Here is a 16,198-nt window from a genome sequence, read left to right on the forward strand (position 1 = left end):
TACGCATTATCCTGCCCATGTAATTGTAACCCCTCTGTACAGTATCTTCACAAATAAAATTAAAAAAAATATGAAATTGAATGAAGAAATTGAAGAATAAAAAAAAAGAAAAGGAAGGCTATGATGTACATAGAAACACATGTGTGAGAAAGCCATTTTCACTACTCAAGGGCTAAGAAAGTCTTGGGCTGCTGTCAGACATGGGCTATCGGCCTCCTCCAGAATGTCATCAATATCGATCAGGCTCATGAGCTTCCATATCTTACTGTAAGGGCATCTCTTTGTGAGTATTTGTGCTGCGTAAGTCCCAGATCTGGAGAGAGAGCAGTGACCTTGCAACAGTTAACTACTTTTTCCACCAAACTTATGATTGGAGGTTGCATCTGTAGGTCTGCTTGGGGTTCTTCTGGGAGTAGGCCAGAAGCTATCTCCAGGAGGCACATCTGTGTCTAGGACCTACTTCAATTGTTCAGTCTCAAGGAGTGGTAGACACAATCAAGACAAAGATGCATTGCCTAATTCTTATATAATGCTTCTAGACTTGAAAAAATATAACCTCAAGCAATTAGCTTAAATGAGTATCTTTGGTCTTAGAAGGTAATTATGAGAATAATATTACTTTTTAAATCATCCTTGAATAGGAGTTAAGATTCCATCACTCATTGTATAAATTAATTATCTCCTGAATATACCTCTTTATTAATACTGAGTAGACATTTTTGTCTTTAAAGTATAATTCGAACACATTAGATAGTCTCTTAACTCTTGTCTTATTGTAAAGATTGATTGATATAACTCAGTGTCTTCTTATCACCCATATTCACCCCAAATTTTGAATAATGTGCTGTTGATGAACAGAATAAAGGACTAGCAGAATTTCCATTTCTGAGGTTGGCATCAGCAGCCCAACTACATGGGATCACAGATGCTTGCTAAAGCTGTGGCCACTTCAAAGCCATCAACACTATTGGATGTGTACCCATTTGTGATGGCCAAGTATGCAGTCTGTGCCAGCATCTTGCTACTAAATAATCAGAAACATTGCTCAGAGATGCACAAGTCTTTGACTTGGCTCTTCCTCTCTCCCAGAGATTCTAAGGGTTTCCACATCACCTTTGAATAATGTTCTATTGTGTTCGATGGAGTTATTTTCTGCTGGCTGAACTAATAACCTCTCTTGATGCAGTTGTTGATGTACACTTTCAGATATTCCAGGAGGTCTTGACAAATGATGTCGAGATAAATAATAATTCATTTCTGAGACATTATTTCTACACTGTTCTTTGGAAAGGCTAACCAAACCTTTATGACTATATGACTTTACCCCTGAGGAGAAATGGTGAATGTTTATTTCATATTGTGCTAAAGAAATAACTACTGAATCTAAATGTGTAAGATCACCTTTAAAGTGATAAGTTGGCTTAAGGGAAAGAATGTCCTTGGCTTTTAGAATGTGTTGATTATAATTTTTAAAATGCACATAAGCTATGTAATTGTAATTCCAGAAAGACAACAAGAGATTCAGACTAGTTTCATAGAAGAGTCTCTCAAAAGCTTTTAACCTAATTTTCAGTAAGAAAACTAGAACTCAGGGGCTCTCTAGCATGTAAACCATGCCCCCAGCTATTTTTGCTTTTGTTATTGTTCAGATAAGGCATTAGAATTTTCTCCTAGGGTGGCCTTAGATGATCATCCTCCTACCTCTTCCACTTATGAATCTGAGATTCTAGACATGTACCTCCTTGTCCAGTGTGCTCATTGAAATGATGTCTTGGTATTTTTTACCTGGTCTGGTCCCATCTACAGTCCTACACATGTGCCCCTCCTGAGCAGCTTTGATGAGAGCATGTGTTGCCACATCTGGCCCAGGAAAACCTTTATGACTTAATTGTATGCTGTGTAGTATTTAGTCTTCCCAGGCTGCTACAATCAACTAGCTTACAAAGAGCAATGTATAAGCAATGTAAGTTTATTGATCACAGTTCCAAAGGGCTGAAAGATTGAGGCACAAGGGGATTTGGATCTATAGTGAGCCTATTTACTCTGAGTAAACTCTTCTATTAGTACAATAGCATCTTTTGTTTTTTTTTATCAAGATAGTAATCCCATCTGACTATCTTAAACTCCACCTCTTCTTACCACCAAAAGAAGCCTTATTTCCACATGGTTTGTACCAAAACACAAATTTGTACCAGTATGGGTCAAAATGGAAATGTTTCTCTATACATTCTCAGCATTGCAATTGTTGAAAAAAGAAAACTTGTTTGGCTGATGATCTTAATGAAGACATTATGAAAACATATGTTTGGATCTGTCAGATGCTTATTAGTCTTTTACCTAACAGGAGACAATGTAAGTCATATAGGATTTGTGTGAATAAGGACTAAATAGATTCAGAGGTTTCAAAAACTAACATCTCTGCTAGTCTGTGATTTTGTGATATATTTACAGCAAAAGTATCAGTCTTTGAGGACCATAGCTTCCTTATGGAGTTCCTTTATCTTTTTTTTTTTTTTTTGGTCGGTCGTGGGCTTAAACTCAGGGCCTGGGCACTGTCTCTGCGTTCTTCAGCTCAAGATGAGCACTCTACAGCTTTGAGCCACAGCGCCACTTCCGGTTTTCTTGGAGATAAGAGTTTCATGGACTTTCCTGCCCGGGCCGGCTTTGAACTACGATCCTCAGATCTTAGCCTGCTGAGTAGCTAGGATTACAGGCATGAGCCACTGATGCCAGGCTAAAGAGTTCCTTTATTTTTCTCTTTGGCCCTGGCTCCGGCATTGAGTCTTCTTTTAGGAGATTTCATTTGCCTCTTCTTCTTAGTGTCAAGTGTCCTTGGGCTTTATATAAGACATTGTTTTTCATTGGCTTAAATCTCTAAGACTCCTGCAGCCTAGAGACATTTATCTTCTAGATACTTTTTCTTTTTGTTTCATTTTATATTTCATACTTTCATTTTCTTTATTATTATTATTTTTTAAATCTATCTTTAAATAGTTATACAAAGGAGTTGACATTTAACAAAGCAGTTCAAAAATACAATGCATCTTGATCCAAGTCACTCCTCAGCTATGTCTCCCTAGAGATACTTCTTGGTATCTATGCACTAGTCAGCATCACATCTCTTTCCAAAGAAAAAAGAAAGAAAAAGAAATGGCTTTATTCTTTACTTATCAACAATCTTTACTTTCAGGAACCAACATTTCTAACTACAAGGAGTCTGAAAAGTAGACACTGCTACTGATAAGAAATTTTTACTATAGAAAAAAAAAAACGTTTAAAGGACCCAGTAACTTAATAACATCACAAATAATCCAGATATATGAGATCTTTCCACAAAAAAGAAGGGATGTCTCCTGGCTGTAAGAAGGCTGGCATATGTCTCTTCAGAATCTCCATATTTCAATTGTCTCCAGTTATTATAACCTCACATTGCCAAAAAAAATACTGGAATTGAATGGGTTGCTCTTCATATGACCCTCCATTTTTACTAGCAAGGACTACATTCCTCAAAATCTCCTTAGATAACCTTTCATTACAGTGTGCCCACCTCTTCCAGAAATAGCACACTACAAATGACCTGGGTCACTGATATCTTAGCACTTAAACAAAATGTATATTTCTTTAACAAGAATTGAAGTGGTAATTTTCTTCCAGATTTCTGGATAGGAAGCATGTCTTCAGACAAAGCAGAGAGACACACATTTCTTTTGAAAAAAAAAAGTTACAAAACCATAGCTTTAAAATGAAAAGTCCAGGAACATAATTCAAATTTTAGGAAGCAAGTTATATTCATTGTGACTCATGACAGAAATTGCAGTTTAATCTGGTCCCAAGGGTGAATTCCTTTAGTCCCTGAGAGAAATGTCTTTGTTCTTGCTTTGTTGCATCAGATTCAGGCCATGGTAGAAGGACGTGGTGACAGAAGAGCAGTGGAGCTGAGCAGTCCATGTGAAGAAGACAAATCACATCAGGGCATTTAATTCTTTTGCAGGTTTTTGGATCACGGCAGGTGAAGGGCTGAGCACTGCAGGTGAAGGTAGATGAGCCAAAGGCGGATGTAAACCTTGCTTTGTGTGAGCTACTGCACCCTAAGCCTGTGGAGACACAGCCCAGGGTGATAAAATGTTGAAGAAATAGAAAGAGGGATCCAACTGAAAATTATTCTGACTGCAACATAAAAAAAATATAATAATGCCGCTGACTTGTGAAGGTATCTGCTACAAGAGGCTTAAAAACAGCTTTTAGGTAGTTGTACAAAGGATTTGCCATTTAACAAAGCAGTTTATGAATATATCTTTATCAATATCACTCCTTTCAATATTCTCACCCATGCTTCTTCTACCCACCCCTTCCTTTACTGTTCTTAATCTTATAGGATTTACACTGGAAATAAGAGAATAAATAAGGGAAGACTTTTTCATAGACATGTAAAAGGTAATAATTACAAGTTAGGAAGCCTCAGCCAAAATCTGACCTATAAAGTAATTTGTAATTAATTACCTGAGCAAATAAACACAAAAGAAGCCATTCCAAATTTCCATATAGTAAGAACTTCTTAGTGATTGTTTAATTTCCTCATATTATCTGCTCTAGAAAACAGTCTTGGATTTGAGCCTTCAAATCTCTTGAATAAGTACATTTGAAAAAATATCGATGGGAAATGACCCAGAAATGTTAGCTGCAATCAATATTTTGAGAGTATAACTGTAGCAGTACTAATAAAACATAAGGAAATCTTTTATTGACATTTTATTCTCCTGACTTGGTAAAATGGCTAATAAAAATATTGATCATTTCTTTTTAACCTTGTGTTAAGGACCTTAGATCGCATGAATTATTTTTAATGACGATGAAACCCTGTCTAAAAATAAACTGAAGTTTATGTTATTCAGTGATAGGCAGTTAATGAAACTTGGAGGAGCTAGTATTCCATTCCTGGCCTATTTACTTCTTTTTAAAATTTGTTATTGTTTGTTAACATACATTAATTGTACAAATAGTTTACAGCATGCATGCAAAGTACTTTAATTACATTTATCCTATCTATATTGCTCTTTCTTAACTCTTTCCCTTTTCATCTCTCTTGTGTAACGAGTTTTGGTAGTTTATATGATTTCATTATGATATATGTATATATAACACATATTACGTCTATAATTTTCACCTCTGTAACCCCCTCTTTATTCCTTTCTACCTCCCACTGGTTCAATCACCCTCCTTCCTGCTATCAATTTTATGTATCCCTTTTACATGTATAACATAGCACCTTTTTAGTTTGGGTTTGTTTTTGTTTTGCTTTTTTAATTTATTTTTAATTATCTTAATTTTTATTATAAAGGTGATGCATACAGGGGTTACAGTTTAATAAGTCTGGACAATGTCACCCTTTGTATCATTTTGAAGTCTACATTCTGCATAGGAGAGAAAACAGATTTATTTTCCTAAGCCCGGTCTTTTTACTTCTAATAAAGTATTTTAGAGTAAATAGTGTATCTGGCAATACCATTATATTTTGAGACAGTAACAGAAAATTTTATTTTATCTCAGGATTTCAGGCATGTGAATAAGGAAGCAGGAAGAATAGAAAGAATGTAACTGCTCATATCTCAAATGAAGAGGAGGAAAGGACTGTATATAAGCCTGGTATAACCCTGAAACCTGAGTAAATTGCCTCAAACACACATGTATTAGGGTTTTCCAAAGAAAAATACAACCATTGGAATATCTTTTTCTTTCTTTCTTTCTTTCTTTTTTTTTCTGTTGCAGGGCTTGAACCCTGGGCTTGGGTGCTGTCCCTCAGCTCTTCAGCTCAAGTCTAGCGCTCTACCACTTGCAACACAGCACCACTTCTGGTTTTCTGGTGGTTTATTGGAGATAAGAATCTCATAGGCTTTCCTGCCCAGGCTGGCTTTGAACCACGACCCTCAGATCTCAGCCTCCTGAGTAGCTAGGATTACAGGCATGAGCCACCGATGACCAGCTCCACTGGAATATCTATATCGAAAGAGGGGGAGAAGGGAAAAATGGGGCGAAAGAGATGGAGTAGGAAGGTGAGAGGGTAGAAAGTGTGAGTGAGAAAGTGAGAGCAAGAGAGAAAGAAAGAGACAGAGACAGAGTCAAAGACAGAGAGAAACTGAGTTTTAAATGCTGGAACTCAACACAGTCAAACAGACTCTGGAGTTGATATTGCAATTGATGCCAGAAGCAGTCTAGAGACAACAGAGTTTCTCTATACTCCATGACCTTGGCTCATTCACTAACTGCCTTCTTATTAGGTGAGACTTTCTACCTGACAATCTACTGAATTAAATATTAACATTTAGCTCATTCTAAAATGCAACTCTGGTGTCTGACAATTGTGGGGGTACTCCTGCCTAGTGGAATTCACATGTAAAATTAAAAATCAGAGCAGAGAAATGACATCAGACAAATTCTTCCAAGAAAGAGAATAAGAAAGAAGAGAGAAACTGAAAGAAGAAATGATCGATTTTTCTGTCATTAAAATTTACAATTGGCAAATTCCCCAGTGTCAATACTAATTGTTATACAGAATAATGTACTTCTGCCTCAAATCAGTCAATCTCACACACACACACACACACACACACACACACACACACACACACACAAAGGTTATTGGACTCTCATTTCCTATTATGCAAAATCTATGATATAGGTCAAACAGTTTGTCAAGCCAAAATAAAAATTACATAGACTGTATCTTAAGAGTTTACTAGTTTTGTGATAGAAGAAAAAAAAACTGTATATAAAGGAAGAATTACATCTTCTTTTACTTACTAGAATTAATATCAAAGTTACTGTTCTTATTACAATTATTAATTTTACTTCAAATCACCTTTAACTTGTCATGTATTTGAAGGTGAGGGTGATACACCCTACAAATAGGAACAGTACTCAAATTTTCAAATCAAGAATTCACAGTTTGTTGAAAATACAATGAATGCATGTTAGGAAAAGAGGTAATGCAAACTTTACTAATTTAAGAAAATCATTTCAATGAAAATTGTTCTACCAAGGCTGTATCTACATTAATTTTTTGATGACCAAATAGTTATATAGGTATTCAACAAAAATATTTGCACAGCAAATTAACCCAACGTCTTGTTTTCTAAGGGACAATAGGAAATAAAACAAGTTTTTTTGATTCAGATTTGATTCAGATTTGTGCTATCAGTTGTGTGCTATCACTAATAAATGTGACTTTAAAAAATCTATTTGCACTCAGAATCCTAAGTTGTTTTCCCTGTCAGGTATATGAGTTGGAATTTTAGGGTGCAGTGGCAGGTTAAATGTGATGAGCCACCTGAAGCTGTCCCTTATAATCAGGAAGATCAAAAGCTCAAGATCAACCTGGGCAAACTTAGAGAGATCCTATCTTGAAAAGAACAAATAAACAGAAAACAAACAAACCAAGGGACTGGGGCATAGCTCAAGTGATGGAGTGCTTGGCTAGTAAGTACAAAGGCCTAAGTTCAATCCTCAGATTAAATGTGGCCACTCATGTATTACTGGATCACACAGAAAATAGTTCATTACCTTACAGTGTTAATCCTGCCACTATATATCCCATTCCTTTCTTATTTTTTTTTCTTGAGTATGCAATAGGCAATTCAACATTAATTAACACCATGCCTACTTTTCAGCTGAATCTCTGGTGCTTATACACAGGAATAAACACACACACTAAAATATGATAAACTATATTATAAAACTTTGGTAGGAATTCCTACACAGATGACTTTCACACAGCTTATATTACTCAACAGGCAATTCAATATACCCCAGGAATACTCTGCTTTGAACGTACAGTAGTTCTATTCAAACTAAAAGAAAAAAAAGTTGCTATGGAAAAGTCCCAGGCTGAGTAGGTGAATAGAACAAACACAGACATGAATTGTGTTCTGACCTTTGCTCTAGTCACTTCTCACTGCAGCACTTCTGCAGGCAAGAGACTTGGGTATCCATCTGCATCAATATGACAAAGGCGTGGAGCACTGCGTGTGCTCCGAACCTCTGCAGTGATAGATCTTCAATGCATTTTAGGAAACAGGACTCAAATACTGATAAATGTTACTTAGAATACCGCATAGGAGTGAAGGGGAAAGAGAGACTAAATATCCAACTCGGCACTTTTTTGTTTTCTAGCACGAATCATAAAATTTTAGAGATGGATGAATCTGGCTCATCCAACTTCTCCTTTCAATGACAGGAAACTAACCAAAAATATTAGCATTACTTTTTTCCCCCTGGAACTTGTTTTCAGAGCTATAAAGGCTTAAAAGCAAATATGTCATCTCTAAGCCCAGTGTTCTTTTTATTCATTATTAATAATCAATTCATAGTTTATCATTTAGAACATTTTTTAAATGTTGATTTGTGAAGAAAACTATTAAACAAGTAGAGCATGAAATGTGTGTTTCATATAAGATACATTTTTGTGATTTTTCACAGTTTTTATTACATGCAGTCTTTACAATTCTGAAGTGTGTGTGTGTGTGTGTGTGTGAGTGTGTGTGTGTGTTTGTCCGTCCTGGAGTTTGGAGTTTGAACTCTGGGCTTGGGTGCTGTCCCTGCACTCTTCAGTTCAAGACAAGCACTCTACTGCTTAAGCCACAGCACCACTTCCCCCTCCCAATATATATATATATATATATATATATATATATATACACACACACACACATATACATACAAAAAAACTTAAGTCTATTGGCATATATCTGTTTTTAAAGCTTTATCATTTTCCATTTAAAGCTATTTGCTCAAATAAAATACAGACTTTTCAACAGACTTGACTAAGGAATCTGGAGAAGGACTGCTATTAGCTCAGTGAGCTCTAAGTTCTTTCTTATTAACTTATGTCTTCCTGTCTGTGAATCTATTTCCAAAGTAAAACACCAATAGCAATTCAGCCTTGCCTTCAGGTCCTTTTTTATTTCTATCCCCTACCTAAAGCTATTTATATTAAAAGATGTATAATCAAAATTCATCCTAAATGCTACCTTGTATTCCACTCATGCATGTTAAATAAATGTTTCTAAAATTAACTTGAAGCAAGGCATCCAAAATTCTGCATTACTTGACTGTAATAAAGCTTCAGTTTTATATCTCGTGATGTATAATGACAAATTCAAAGTATTCTGTCATTTTCAGGCTAGCTCTGTCTGTCTCTCTCATACACACATACACCCTTACGCACATAGAAATACACACACACACAGAGTATATGTCGTCTTATATACAGTGTTTGCTTTCTTACCTCAGTGCTTTCATTGACATCTTCTTAGCTAACTCTTTGCTTGATGATATGTTACTGATGCCATAAACCTGGTATAGATTCTTCATAATGATGCACATGATTCACTAGTCCTCATTGTGACTCCTCAACATTTCAAAGAGGACTTGTGTGAATCAGACAATACTATAAATGTTACATGACTGAAGTCGATTTTAACACCATGATGCTATTATTCATTCAAACCAGAAACTATTTTCAGAGAATTAAGTGGGAAGTTGACTTCACTTCAACAGCTGCCACAAAAACAATGCAAAGAATGTATACTTTTATGTTTCACATATAGAATCAGCCAAAGTGGAAATCTTTATTTTGGGATGTGATTTCACTATGAAAAACATAAACACATACACACATACACTATATATATATATGTATAAAACATATATGTTTTATACATATATATTATGCATATATGTATAAAAGCTACTTATTTTTGAATAGTTTTATGTGTTTTATATTGTAAAAATACTGTACAGAGGGGTTACAGTTAATGAGCAAGGTAATGAATACATTTCCTATCAAGCACTGTTGCCTCCTCCTTTGTTTTTCCCCTACCATCCCTTCCCTCCCACCTCAATAATTACTAGAGCCAAAGTTGTAAAGTTCGTCTTCAACTTAGTGTCTTGTACATCTCATTGTTACAATGGGTCAACTTGTATCACTATTGAAGCATTTTGTTTTTTTCCTCCCCTCCCCGAATTAGGGAAGTGTATATACAAGATGCAGGACACCGACATCAGCACAGTGAAAACAGGGGCTATACAGTGGGGAGGAACATACAAAGAAACAAAAAAATTACATGGTTCATTATAAATATTTTAGAAACAATATGCAAGCAAGAAAAAAAATACCTGTTTCCCTTAGTCTCTAAGTAGTTTAACAAGGAGCTGTACAAAGGAGTTTGCCATTCAACAAAGCAGTTTATAATAAAATGCACCTAGATCAATGTCACCCTTTCTAACACCCTCCATCACCCTCTCAAACCACCCCCTTTCATTACTTGTCTTAGTTCACATTATATATTTATTTTTTTGCCATTTAACAAAGCAGTTTATCTGTATGTAAAGTCATCTTCAAAACTTCACCTCTCTTCAATCCACCTCTTCCTTTGTATTTCTGTATTCTATCATATATACACCTGATTCTTTCCTTCATTCTCCCCACTTTCCCCTTTGTTCTTTTACCCTTTTTACTTGACCCCACCCTACCAGCTTAGAAGTACCCATTTCCTGGTACTTTGTTGGGCTTTGACTCAGTCTGTTGTTGTTGGTTTATTTTAAATCAGATACTTAATTCACTTAGATTTTTAAAAAAATATTTTGTAAAAGTGCTGTACAGAGGGATTACAATTACATAAGTAAAGTAATGAGCACATGTCTTTCCTAACTCAGTCTTTTTAAAGAACTATACTAATGTGCTCTCAATGGGGATCTATTAAACTTCAGTTAATTATTTCAGAAACCCTTGTTTATCACCCAGTGTGTTTACTTATAGATTTATAGGCACATTCTAGCTACCACAAATGAGGGAAACCATGCAATCTACGTTTCTCTGGGTCTTTTTTGTTATTCATCATTTTTGTTTACTAAAAGAAAATCCTGGGTTTTAGTAGTTTATGCCTGTAAATCCTATATAGTCAGGAGGATAAGATCTTGAAGATCATAGTTCAAAGCCATCAAAGGCAGAAAAGTCTGAGAAACCCATCCCCAAATTACCAGGAAAAAAGCTCAAGTGGTATCAGCCATAAATAAACTAGGTAAGTTCTAGGCTTTGAATTCAAGTATGAGTACTCTATATCCCTTCCCTCCAAAAAAATCCAGAATTTACTGAGTACTTATATTTATGATTTTTGAATCAATGTTTGTGGTAGCTATGTGAAAATCTGCCAGGAAGCTGATATAAATTAGAACCATTTAGAGTCTCATCTCTCTGACTAAAAACTGCATGGCTTTAAGTTACATTTGAAAGGTGAAATAATAGAAAATTATGAATTGACGAGCTCTCTAGATGAAGTATCAAAGAAATTTGGAACAATTTTGAGCTCCAAGAAAATCATTAACTTTCCCATGTCTACTTTTTTATATGTTTTTATTGTAAAAAAAAATACTGTACAGAGGGGTTACATTTACATGAGTAAGGTAATGAGTACATTTCCTATGGAGCACTGTTACCTCCTCCTTTTTTTCTCCTCTACCATCCCCACTCTCCTCAATTCCCCACCCCCATTCTGTAAAGTTCATTTTCAACTTAGGGTCTTGTACATCTCATTGTTACCTGTGTCCTTATTTCAGCATTTTGTTATTTCCTTTCCTCGCCCCAAATTAGAAAAATGTATATACAAGAGTCAGGGTCATAGGAAAGCTCTATATGGAGTCTTTTTTGTTTGTTTGTTTTATTTTGTTGCTCATGGGGCTTGAACTTTGGACCTGGCACTATGCCTCTCAGCTCTTCAGCTCAAGGCTAGCGCTCTACCACTTGAGCTACAATGCCACTTCCGGTTTTCTGGTGGTTATTGGAGATAAGAGTCTCATGGACTTTCCTGTCGGGGCTGGCTTTGAACCGCGATTCTCAGATCTCAGCCTCCTGAGAAGCTAGGATTACAGAGGTGAGCCACTGGGGCCTGGTGTATGTGGAGTCTTTTGAGAAACCTCCATACTGCTTTCCAAAGTGGCTGAACAAGTTTATGCTGGCACCAACAATGCAGTAGGGTTTTATAAGGTACCATGTGATTTTTTTGTTGCTTTGTATGTTCCTCCCACACGGTATAACCCGTTTTCACTATATTTGATTTCGGTATAATTTGGGGAAGGGAAGAGAAAAAAACAAAATGTTTACATAGGGATACAGGTGGACCTATTACAACAATGAGATGTACAAGACACTGTTGAAAAACGAACTTTACAATTTAGGTGGGGGAAGGAGGGAGAGATGGTAGGGGAAAAACAAAGGAGGAGGCAACAATGCTTGTTAAGAAACATTACCTTGCTCATTACCTTGTAACTGTAACCCCTCTGTACAGTATTTTCACAATAAAAAACTTATAAAAAATGCAGGGTACCAACCTCAAATACAGTAAAAATAGGGGTTATACGGTGAGGGAAGAATATACAAGAGAAACAAAAACAACAAAATAAATCATTTAGTACATATTAAATATATTTAAAAACAATAGCAAGAAAGGAAAACCCACTTGTTTCCCTATCTTGGGGTTCATTTCACTTAACATCACCTCTACATTTTGCTTATATCTTAACAAAGAGAGAGAGAAAAAAAAAACTTAGTCTGATTATGCTGTTCAGATACTCTGGCAGACTTTCTTTTTGGAAATTCCAAACAGGAATGATAATTATTCCTGTTTCAGTTTTAAATCAATTTCAAATCATCTTATCCTTATTTTATTTATTTATTTTAAATTACCGTACAGAGGGGCTACAATTACATGAGCAAGGTAATGAGTACATTTCTTATCAAGCATTGTTGCCTCCTCCTTTGTTTCCACTTCCCATCCCTTCCCATCCCCTCCACTGCCCCCAGCCCCCACCAAAATTGTAAAGTTCATTTTTCGACATAATGACTATACATCTCATTGTTGCAATGGGTCCACCTGTATCCCTATTTAAACGGTTTGTTTTTGCCCTTCCCCTCCACAAATTATACCAACATCAAATACAGTGAAAGCAGGGGTTATACCGTGGGGGAGGGACATACAAAGCAACAAAGAAATCATCTTATAAATATGTTAGAAGCAATCGCAAGAAAGAAAAAAAACATTTGAATACTTATTTTGGGGTTCATTTCTCCTAACATCAACTTATCTGGCCTTTTCTGCTTGTCTCAGACATATACTAGTTATTGCAAATAAGGAAAACCATGGGATCTATGTTTCTTTGGGCCTGGCTTACTTTACTTCATATAATTTTTCCAAGCCTTTCCATTTCGTAACAAATGGGGCGATGCCATTCTTTCTGATGAAGGCATAGAATTCCATTGTGTATATATAACACATGTTCTGTTATCTCTTGACTACAATTTTTCAGCGCCTCCATATCAGCATGAAGTATAAATGAAAACTCCTTATGTGATATAATAGGACTTCCAACAACTAATAGCATAGATCAGTCCTCTCTACATCACTTTATGTTTCAGCCACACTATACTGCTTCTAGTCCAAAATCGTACTCTGACTGCAGACTTCCATTTCTTTTCCCATACTGATGGGTCTTTGCATGTCATGCCTTTTGGAAAATAAAATCTTCATTAGTGACTCTCACAGGGAGGATTTCCTATTGGATTTATTTTAAAATTCCACTCATTATTGGCATATCATATTTAATGGACACCTAGTGAGGGTTCATCAGTACTGTAGACATAGCAGCCCAAATGAGGAAAAAAGTACTTCTTTCCGCTATGTGTATTCAGTATACTTAGAAGTGAATGGCAAAGTCAAACTGTATGGAAGTAATGCTGCTAACAAGACAATGGAAGGCAATGTGCTCACAAAGCAGGGAGACAAAGCCAAGACTATGAGAGGATTCTCTTTCAGAATGAATGAATGAATGAATAATAGACCCTCATTTCTCAGCGTTCATTGGATTTCCTGTCTTTGTAAGAAATTCTTATTTTGTAAAAGTGTTTGAAAAATGAAAAAAAAATTTTTTTATGGTCCTGTAACAGTTTTGTTCTCACTTTTGCTGCACTATTCCTACTTTCTGGATACAGTTAGTCATTTCAGATGAATATGATAGATACATAAAAATACTACACTCCAGGATCAAACTTGTGTTCCTTACTAGCACTGATATTACTTGGTAGTTCCTTTCTATTTACTTAGCATTGCAAGGAACAAACAAACAAACAAAAAACAACAACTTCCAATTTTTCCCATTGGTGGAAACTCCATTCTAAACGTGGAAGGTCTGAACATCAACATGTTAAAAGACAAATCATACTTGTTTCTCTTTTCTCTCCCAAGCTTGGAACTATATTAATGTTACTTTTTTTGACAGATGACTATTACTTTGGCATTGTGCTTAGAAGACAGCATTGTTTTTAACAGCTAGGGTGTAAACATTGAAAAGCTGGCATTGCATATTTCAATGTGATCACAGTTTACCCCATATCTCCAATACCTCTAAAATCCTCACTCAGTGAATATTATAATCTGTCTATGGGACTGCACTGATAAATTGAATTATATACACATTTTGTGACAGAGAGCGCCAATACCCAGGAAAAGATTTACAAAGTATATCAAGAAAGTCCTTAGAATGAGAAAGCATAGAATTTACATTACTGTTATACATTTGTTAACTTTCCTTTTCTTAGCCAGTAGCCTTTATAGCAATGTAAGTGAAAGAGTGAAAAATGCATTACACTATCCATGACTATTGCTTTTCCTTTGTTAGAGCCATAAACTGGCTGCTGTAACATTAACAAAAAGAAAATCACAATTCTTTACCTTACAGAAAAAAAAATCAATTTGTAATTCAAGCATCTAGAATTTTTTAAAAATCTGCTTTTCATTTTTATGTATAATTTTTTGTATATTTTTATTGTAAAAATGCTGTACAGAGGGGTTACAGTTACATGAATGAGAAAGGTAATGAGTACATTTCTTATCGAGCATTGTTGCCTCCTCCTTTGTTTTTCCCCTTCCATCCCTTCCCTCCGACCTCCACAACTACGCTCCCTTCTTGCCGAAGTTGTGAAGTTCATTTCCAACAGTATCTTGTACATCCATTGTTACAATGGGTCAATCTGTATCCCTATTTAGGCATTTTGTTTTTTTTCTTCCCTTCCCCTCCCCAAATTAGAGAAGTGCATATACAAGATGCAGGGTATGGACATTAAATACAGTGAAAACAGGGCTTATACCATGGAGGAGGAACATACAAACAAACAAAAAAACATCACATAGTACATTATAAATAAGTTAGAAACAACAGCAAGAAAGAAAAAAAATTGTGTCCCTATCTTGCAGTTCGTTTCGCTTAACATCATCTTATATCGTCATATGTACATAGTTTTTGACGTTCATGATTAAAACTTTTTGTAGAAGTATTTTTAGGTTCAAAATATCTTGACTTTGTTTATGTATTGGTTGTGAATGGCTCCCATTGTATAAAACATCAATCTGGAGATTGTTTGTAAGCATTATGCCACCTTTGGTCCTCAGCCCCACCCAGACCTGCTGGCCCCTCCTTTGCTCTGCCCAGACCCTCCTGAGCTCCCACCTACCTCACTTCCTACCCCCAGACCCTGCTGCTACCTATAATGGAGGCTGCCATGCAGGCTCTCTCTGGGGAAAATATGGCTCCTCTAATAAACCTTGCAATAATCTTTCTCCTGTGCCTGTCTGCCTCCACGTGGTCCCCTGGTATGTATGTGATGGATCCGTTCATTGGTGGCCCTAGGAGGCTAGGTTCCCCGGTGAATTTGCTCCCCCCCTCCACTTCAGATGGGGGTCTCACCAGCTTCCCCGGGACCTAGCCTGAGATCCTACACGTTGATTGCCAGAGGACCTACAAGGTAACTTTTCCTGACTAGTACTCTATCTGCTGCCCAACACCGGCTAATTAAGTCCTACTCCAGGTCAGTGACCAGTTCACCAGAGTACCAGGTTTCCGATTTCTGTTCCCCCATCGTTAGACTGAAATCATCTTGGCCAAGTGCCTGAATCTCACCCCGGAGTCCTTCTGGGGCCGGAGGACCACCCTGGAGAGGAGTGAGGATTCTTCCCACTGGTAGGTCCTTGTTCGAGCTTCATTGCACTGCTGAGGATGCTCCACAGCTAGCTTTTGGTTCTGGTCACTTACCATGGAAAAGGACAGAACTAAATTTCCTGCAATCAAATTTGGCCCAAAATTTAAAACACTTATG

The sequence above is a fragment of the Dipodomys ordii genome, unplaced genomic scaffold (genome assembly GCF_000151885.1).
Source record: "Dipodomys ordii isolate 6190 unplaced genomic scaffold, Dord_2.0 Scaffold46, whole genome shotgun sequence".
Taxonomy (NCBI): domain Eukaryota; kingdom Metazoa; phylum Chordata; class Mammalia; order Rodentia; family Heteromyidae; genus Dipodomys; species Dipodomys ordii.